The 9369-nt window shown below is 42.2% G+C and overlaps 1 long non-coding RNA gene across 1 annotated transcript; it reads left to right on the top strand.

Moving 5' to 3' along the window:
* Positions 1-2915: 2915 nt before the first annotated feature.
* On the top strand, positions 2916-8138 carry LOC145420461 (uncharacterized). Its single transcript, XR_013901774.1, has 3 exons — positions 2916-3073; positions 7164-7277; positions 7399-8138. It is a non-coding gene; the product is annotated as an uncharacterized LOC145420461 (long non-coding RNA).
* Positions 8139-9369: the final 1231 nt, after the last annotated feature.

Here is a 9369-nt window from a genome sequence, read left to right as displayed (position 1 = left end):
AGATAAATGTTAACAAACAGGCAACCAACAGAACAAATCACAAAACTTAAAGTTAAATATAAGTTTCAGCTCGATACATCACAATTAAATATGAAACAAAACCATAGACACCACCCAGTAGTTTCTCTCCTCTGCATTTTTAAGCCTATGCCTTAGTGTTTTGATACAAACACGACTAAATTCACAGCCCAAGAAAACGGCTTTATTTATCTCTAACTAGCATAAGCTTTTCTGAGATTTCTGATCAGCAACTCAACACAATGGAAAACTGAATGCACTGAATGCCTTGTTGATACCAGCTCCAAGTTTGTATATAATAAAGTTTCAATTGACACTTTGCGCCAGCGCCTCTGTTCCTGACTGTCTGCATGGCTTCTCAATGAGATTTAGATATCGAGGAAGTTTTAAAAAGCTAGTTAAGTGCTATTCAGCTGCCCTCAAAGGGAAAGCATTGAAAAAGCCAAAACGAGAGTGTAAAGAGCGTCGCGGCGGGGGTTTGTGGAGAAGCGAAACATCGGCATTATGGCACGGATGCCATCTCCTGAGCCGCACAGAAAGCCCTCCCCAGCTGGCAGCGCAGAGTCCGTCGGCTGAAGGCTTTCACTCTGGGACAAAAGCTATCTAATTGAGAACAAACTGTCAGTGAAAGAGACGAGACCGTGACCGGAGAGGGGGCCGCTCCGGGCCGCAGGCCAGCTCCGGAGGCCCCGGGCTCAGTCTATCGCCGGGCCTCGGCCCCTTCGGGCTCCTCGGACCTCTTGTGACTGACACAAGAGGCCACGGAGGATAACATGCGCAGCGGCCCGACACAAAGGCCTTTCAGAGCAGACACAGTCCAAACTCAGCCGACTGTCAAGCGTGAAGAGGAGGAGAGGCTGAAAGGACGTGGATACAGATAAGTGTGAGGTCTTAGGAAAAGGAGGGAGCACGCATCTCTGCAGGGTCCTGAAATCAGAGCGACTCTGCACATCTGCAGCTCATCCTCATTAAAGGAAGTAGTTTCAAGTCGATAGTGAAGGTCATACATGAAAAACCCTCAGTGATTTTTAGAGCCTGCCATAGTTTTTGTTTGAACGTTGTCCAAGAACAAAATAACTCTGGATTTTAAAAAACAAAAACACAAGGTGGTTTTATTTTGATGATTTTTTCCTCGACTGGGAGTGTGCTGAAAATAAAACAGTTTTCTGGAATGTGTGTCCAGAATAATTTGGGTTCCTGAAATTAAATATGACTCTTTTTGAACCTTAAAAACACATTTGTAATTGTATAGAGAATATTTGTAGCTCTGAAAATAACAATATTGAATTTAATGCCTGAATCGGAATCATGATAAATTGTTGTTTTAGCTCTTTTACAAACTAGACTCAACATCAAGGGTATCTGGCTAATTCTTCTTACTGTTCATTTGGGGAAAAGGGTAAATTTAACCTGTGTTTGGACACTTGTGTGACTGCAGGATTGTATTATTCAACAGGTGAATGTTCCACAGGTTTGATTCCCTGCAGTCTTGCGGTGACCCTTCTGCATTTTTACCCGTTCCTCTCCAGCTCCTTGCTGTCCTTTTACCCATGTTTTTGTGGAGGATCTTCTCTCTAGCCTCATGCTCCACTGCTGCAATGTTTGGCGTGTGAGATGAAAAGCCGCTCCACCACCAACAGAGCTGAATGGTCATTGTGAGGTTCACAAAGGCGGCTGCAGGGGAACACAAGACTCACTCGTCTCAATGGTTCACTTTGGGAGCTCAGACAAAGGCGTAAAAAACACAGATAGAGGCTCCAAAAGAGAAGCACCACTCGAATCTGAGGGACTCATCTGGGATTGTGCTCTCTGTTAAAGACGCCATCAATCACCCCATCAGTCGTGCTCCGGCTGACTTGATTTACATGTTCACACAGAAGCATCAATCATCCCAAACCTGCAGAAGTGTTCCCAAAAAGCTGAGAGGGAAAGTTTACCTCACCTGACCTGCCACCTTCACTTAGCATCATGAGGTTGTGGTGCGTTTAGGCGCTAAAATGTTGTCAGGAGCGAAGCGGACATGTCGTTCAGGATGAAAACAAATCCCACACTTTGAGTCTTGGTCAGTGTTTGCAGGAGACGGCTTGGTTAGACCTGTTGTGCATGAAAATTACAAATCTGACAGGATAAATGACAGTATTTTAAAAAAAATACAATCACAATAGATAAGGGTGGTATTTCTTATCTCCTTATGTTTTCCAGCAGAGCCCTGATGACTTCATAAGCACAGGAGACATGCACATGTAAATTTCAGGGCTGAAGAACACATTTAAGCTCCGTTTGAAACTCAAACCAAATCAATTTTACACCCACTCCAAGTCGTCTTCTTCTTCTGTTGGCTACTCTCTTTAGAGGTCGCTACAGTGGGTCATCCAGCTCACCATATCCCAGCATCCTCCTCTGTCACTCAGGCTTTCAAGCTTTTTTTAAACAATCAGCTCTGAGTGTCAGTATTACAGGATCTATCATAGCTTCAGTTAAATGCTCCAGTTTAATGTCTGTGGTGTGGTTGAACAGAAACAAACATTGATATCCTGCAAGTTTGATCTGTTTCTGATCGTTCTCTGAAGAAAACTTTAAAAAGTGCATTTTGGGTAAATTTTCAAGGCTCGTATTATCATGTTGCATAAGTAGTTGCCCACAAGAGGTTAGAGCATATGAAAGGCCTCCCTTTCACCTACATTTAGACACCAAGATCATCTAAATCCTTCTAGCTCAAAGCAATTTTCTAATAGAGTCGTTTTATGGATCATTCAGTGTCTGAGTTTGACCTATGAAAGTTGACCAAAAAGTTACATGTTTCTGCATGTGTTTGAACCCAGACTGAGATGAGATATCCCTGCTTTGGGTAGATCTCTAATGCAGTGGCTTTCGTTTTTATTTCCGGAGCAGTCCCACTCAAAAAGCTGACATGATGAGTGGAGAGCGAGCAGGCAGAGGAGGGGCTGGGTGGAAACCTGCAGACAGACAAACGAGGAGCACGAGTAGAGCCAGGAGGAAAGAAAAGTGTTGCCTGTGTTCAGTGAGCACATGTGCCGATCTTCAAATACTGCAGGTAAAAGACGCGCCTCACAAACACAGAGGAAGCTAACCTGTGACACACTGGCCGACAGTCAAAGAAAAGTGGTTCAGGAATAAACTTTTAAAAGAAAATGTCCAGTTAAACTAAAGAAGAATCTTAAAATTTTAAATTCAGCTAAATTTTGGCTAAGTTACATGAAATTTGTGAATTAATTGGTGACACTTAAATCCCACATGCTTTGGTCTGTTAGTTTTGTTAGTTTGCTACTGGAGCTGTGTCTGTTAAGTGATGTGAAGCCAAGCGCACTTTAACCGAGCGCATGGTTCACTATTGAAGTTCAAACATTTGACCGGTGTGCTGTGGTGAGACCAACTCGACCATGTTGTGCTGAAGTTAGTGTGAAAATGGTGCAAAACGTTTTTCCAGGTTTTACTACGTTTCATGTGGCATGCAACAACCCGTGAGCTACACTTTTCTCTTCTTCTGTGGTGTATGTAAACTTACATTAATTAGGCGTTGTATGTATGACATCCTATCCACAATTATAATATATTTGAAAACAGAAAAGAATTTAAAGTTTTTATTTATTTATTTTGCTTTAGTTGTGAAGGCACCATGTGACTATCCTCCTCACTGCTGCTGATATAATGATGCTTTGCAGTGAGACTTACTGAACATATCCATGTGGTTTCAGTCCTGAACAGGTGAATCAGGTTTTGAATATTAATCAGACACTGATAATTATAATAATAAAAAATGTGAACATTTCTGAGTAGCCTTGTGACAAACCCGTCATACCGAAGACTGGAATGAATATAAAGTAAAACTAATAAACTAAGACATATTAGTAAAAACACACTGAGGAGTAAATTGAGGACAGAGGACTAAATAGAAATTATAAACAGAGACACAGGCGCACATCGATCCAACAGACAGGAAGTAAAAACTGAAAGAAGATGCACAAGAGAAAACCAACTTTGAGAGTATAACAAGTAATAGAAGCACAGAGACAGAGGGACACTGGGTAGAGGAGAGAATAAGATCCCAAAACTCAAAGCCAGGAAAAAAAAGAGTAAAATCAAAACCAGGACCACATTTTAAATTTTTAACAAAAACCCAGAAACTCATTCGTAAAGAGGTCAGACCATGAGTCGGCATGAGGGAATGAGAGTGTGTGATAAACCTGCAAACACAGGCACAGCAAAACGCATGGATAAGACCTGAGAGATCATTTTAGTTCAGCACAAAACGTTTTGTGTGTAATTATCTGAAAGAACGCGAATCTGAGGGACTCTTGGAGATTGCTCTGCTCCAGCCTGAAGTATGTTGATGTCCACCGCTTGCAGAAGCAGCGGTCGTTTGTTTTGGAAACAAACAGCACATTTTTCTTGTGCGTCCTGTCAGCAAGGACGGACGGACGGAGGAGAAGGACGAAGCAGTGATTATTCCTCCCTCAGAGTCCTCCCATCTGTCCCCGTTTCTGCTGGCCTCAGCCTCTTTCACTGCGACTGACAGGAGGGGGGTCCACCTCACCTCTCTTCCACCCCCCCCTCCCCCCCATACACACACAAACACACACGCATATACACACCTCATCCCACCAAACCCCACCCCGCAGACCCCCGATTGTGTTCCTGTGCACCAAAGCACTCTTCTATAGCTTTTTGATTGGCTTTCAATCCCCACACCACTGACAAGGTTCTGTATGGGAGGAGTGTGTGTGTGTGTGTGTGTGTGTGTGTGTGTGTGTGTGTGTGTGTGTGTGTGTGTGTGTGTGTGTGGTGGGCTTACTAAGGAGATTTAGTGAAGGGCAAGGGGGGCACAGAGGTGATTTTTCAGGGGGAGGAGGAGGACGAAAGTAAAAACTGGGACAGATGGGGCTGATTGTTGCTCTTTACGCAAATTAAGGAGCGAGACATCTGCAGAGAGACGGAGTGGCCGACGAAGGCAATTAAGACAGAGGAGAGAGAGTCCGTTCCACAAGTGAGAATACGTTCAGTTCACAGTCAAACCCTGAAACAAGAAAACAGCAAATTTATGCAAAAATTTAAAAAACAGCCCTGACAATTCTGAAAATGCCTTATTTGAGAGTGACTCTGAGCTTAGCTGCCTTTGACCCTTCGCAGTTTTCCTCGCTGTCCAAATAACTCATTTAGCAAAGTCTGAAATGGAATTCATTAGTGTGTGTGCAGCTTTCTTCTTCAAAGAGTCCAGAATAAAAAGAGTTTAGAGTAAAACGTCCAACTAATGGGAAAACTTCAGAGATCACCTTAAACGACTTCCTTCAGATCACACACTTTTTTATGTGGCATCGTCCTTTTCATCACATCTAACAATCTTTTAATCATTTGTGTATCATTTTTAAAAGTTTCTTGTATAATTTTTCACTTTTAATTGCATTAAATTTAATAACCATGAAACTTGAAACTCAGATTTTAAAGGTGCTTTATGATTAAATGTATTATTATAATAACTCGATCATTTTGATATTAGATGCAATGCTTTTCTGCCCCTTTGTGTTCTTGGTGCGTGCGCACACACACACACTCCTCCATTGTAATGTGAGCCTGATTGAATCTCTGCATCTCTCACACTTGTTGACGTTGTTCTTGCGCAATGTCTGCATGTCCTTTTTTTAAACCACAGCAACAGAAAATCCTGCTCTGTGATTGGCCGGGAGCAACAGCATCTCCTCCAGCTCAATCCAGTGAAAGGATTCAGATTCATTCATTTCATTTCAGTTTTCACAAACACACAAGCTTTGCTTCCAAGAAGAAAGCATCACAAGCTGAAATCTTGAGTTACATTTTATAAATCTTGAATGTATAAACGTGTGAAACCATGGCACCTTTTGAGCAGATTTGATAAATTAAAAACCTGCAGGAGGTTTAAGCTCAGCGTAAATCCGCAACCAAGTCGGTCTCTAAAAAGAAATTCTCAGAGCGTACAGCAGGAAATTTGTGAAAACTTTCCTTTTAACTTTTTCTGAAGCTCTGATCTCAAATTTGGGGTAAAGCTGGTGAAAACAGGATGTCCACTGAGAGATACAAAGTTGCAGCTGGCCTCAGAGCCTTCTGGAGGTGCATCTAAAGATGACCTTGATGAGGTATGATTATAATTCATAATTTTAAAGGACCTTAAAATAACTTTCAAGTTAACTCTATCACCCAGAAAATAAATGGAGTAAAATAAGTGGTCAAAAAAAACAAGCTGGAAGTGGTGGAGAGCGGAACTCCAGAAGACAATGGGAGACGAGAAAAAGGGAAGCAAGGAAAGTGATACACCAAAGCACCTGGCAAAAATGAAACACAAGACAACACAAGAAAAGAATTACTAAAAATAAAAATACCAATCAAATCTCAACGACAAGACCTTGAGATCACAGTGACTACAGAAGTTTGTCTGCTGTGTGTCAGGTGTGAGACAGGAAAACCGCCACAATGCTGTCCAGCAACAGAGTTAACATTTTTAACCGTGCTAAGTAGCATCCCAATAAAATCCCAGAATTTCAACCACAAAAACTGGAGCTCAGACTTTTTGAATGATTTGTCAATACAATTAACCTCCCAGCAGCCGTATTACTGGTCAGATAAAAGGCTCCAACAGCACAAAGGGGTCCAGAGGTCCAGTTCAGGGACTGCAATTAGCTGAGGTGAAGCCAGCAGACAGCTAGCAGCTACAGCTGGCTGTCAGTCAAAGAGGCCACGCCCCTAATATTGCAACCATTAATTGGACTCTTCCAACTACAGTAAGTGCAGCAGAGCTGAAGCAGGAAGTTAGTGATGGTTTAATTTCCCTTTAAAGTCATGTGGTTAGACCTGCTGGTTTGTTCCTGACCTTCTTGTGAGTTCTTGTGACTCTTTCCTGTTGAACTTCCTGTTTTGTGTCAGAAAAGATGACCAAACTACTAAAAAAAGAGCTGCAAAGCTAAATGAATCAACCTGCATGTCTTGTGAAAAGAAAAGCAGAAGAGGCAGAGGAGAGTGATGGAAGAGAGGAGCAGCTCAGCTCTCTGCAGCGATCAGTCGCAGCATAGGCGAGCAGTGTGCTGGATTTAATGTGAGCTTTCTTCCCTTTTTGTCTCTGCTTGTTTTGTTTGTTCCACTGGCGCACACACTTGGAGACCTTGTGTGACAAAGCAAGGTCATCGGCAGGATTACAGCCGTCGGACGCTGCTCTTATTGGACCGTTTGGAGCTGCAGCAGCAGCGGAAGAAGAAGAAAACCTTAGCCATAGGGTAATCTTCAAAATAAAGTTTAAGCCATCAGTTATTCTGCGTGTTTTGTAATGACACTGTTTTTGTTGTAAAGTGGGTCCGACAGTCTGAACTCATGAATTCTCCTTTGTTTCATATGTAGGTTTGCAGACTGACACACGAGTGTGAACAAAGACTGAATCTCTGCTGCTGAATCGTTAATCCCAAACAAGGCCTGAGCCTCTTCATTCACTGTCAGCAGAGCAACAATACAACAGCCCCCTCCACCCCCAGAATGTCTAAACACGCACACACACTCACTTCTAAAAACACTGTAAATCATCAACTACAGCATGCCCCAGCTTTATTAGGTGCTGAGTTTTCACAATGTTGCTCTCCTAATGGGATTTTTACCATCAATCTGAACATGTAATCTAGTTACACTGGCTGTAAGGGTCACATTTTGAATGACTCTTTGACTTTTCATTTTTAACATGGCCTGTAAGTGTGATATAGACTCTCTGCTGCAGGAAGCATGCTATATTTGCAACCTGTTGCCCTTCATTTTATTAAAACAACCAAATGAAGCCCAGCTGTGAAGTTACGGCATCTCAAAATGCCTCATTCTGTTGAGGAAATCTGAACGCATTCAGATGGTGATGCACAAAAATCGGGTTATAATCGGCTGCTAACTCATATGTAGTCAGTAAATGTTTTTTCTTTTTAATCCAGTAACAAATTGAAGCAATTTCCCCGTCTCCTTCATTAGATCATCAAACAGTGACAGAGCTGAATGTAACGAGAGTCACAAACTGCAGTGTGTTTGGATTGTGAGATAAGAAAGAGACAAAGTGCAGGACGGACAGTTTCCAAAAAAGAAGAGCCAGACATAAATCAAAGATTCAAAGACACGAGGAAGCCAGAAACACTACCGTATCCCTGTAGTGTACCCCAATGATAGGTGACAATCCATAAGTAAAAACCATGTTTTTTACATTATTTTTAAATATTTTAAACCATTAAACCCCTCCCACATTCTTGTAAACCCTCTCTGCACTCTTAAACACTTTTGAGACACATCCTTATGAAAAGTTATCATCCAAGTCAAGAGCCTCGACCAGGTTTCTGCTCATCACTGATTCAGATGAACCGTGGCTTTAGTTTTTGTTCGCGCTCCTGCCACCCATGCACATACCCAACGGCCCCATCTTTGCCACAATACCCTCCCGGGGAGCTCTGCTTTACCCTCAAACTCTGTTATCTGTAACTGTCACATACAGAGTAGCCCAAAGCTTTCAGTTGTTGATCAGACACAAGTGAAATGTGAAAATGGTGCATGATACTCTGCCATTCGTACTTCCTGAAAAGGCTGCAGCTGGAAAGTGATGAATGTTTGCAGATATCCAGAACTTCCTTCGCATGATCTGGATCACGATACCAAGCGCCCCCCTTCTCTCTTCCAATCTGGTGGCTTGAGCACCTCGTCTGACACATCTTTTCCCAGCAGGTCAGTCACCTCCGAGCGTGGGGACACAAAACACAAACCCTGGAGTCAAAAGGGTGTCGAGAGAGACAGAAAGAAAGGAGAGAATTCCTCCTCAGTCCAGAGATAAGAGCCCTTTGTTATCTCCGTGTTGCCTCACAGGAAGCTTTTGTGAACGGACTCAGAGGTGATATTAACTCTCCGAGCTAGGATCACTTCTCTCTCCAGACACTGTGCCATTAATCCAGAATCACAGAGAAAGATCTGGAATAAGAGCGAGCCGAGGGCAACCAAATCCGGTGGTTCACTTCTGAGTTCAGGAAACACATGTGCCCCGAATGCCTTTAACCTTTTTATTAGTTACACCTGTGAGTTTGATAGTGCAGCAGGTAATGAAAAATCATCTGCTAACACAAATTAAAAGGCTTCATTCCTGTTTACGATTAAATCTCATTGCTAAATATTTCAGTCCAGCACCGGATGCACTCAGTAATTAGCTTACTTCATGGTGATTGATAATCTATCCACTAAAAAAATAATTTCAACAGATTAAACTACAAAATGTTTGTATTCTGCTGTAGATTTCTCAGTGCTTAAATAGTTTGCTAGATTTCTTAATACATTTTTTAATGCTAGACTTATTGATTAATA

This window comes from Astatotilapia calliptera, chromosome 2 (assembly GCF_964374335.1).
Source record: "Astatotilapia calliptera chromosome 2, fAstCal68.1, whole genome shotgun sequence".
In the NCBI taxonomy this organism is placed as follows: domain Eukaryota; kingdom Metazoa; phylum Chordata; class Actinopteri; order Cichliformes; family Cichlidae; genus Astatotilapia; species Astatotilapia calliptera.
This window is presented reverse-complemented; position numbering and strand designations above follow the sequence as displayed.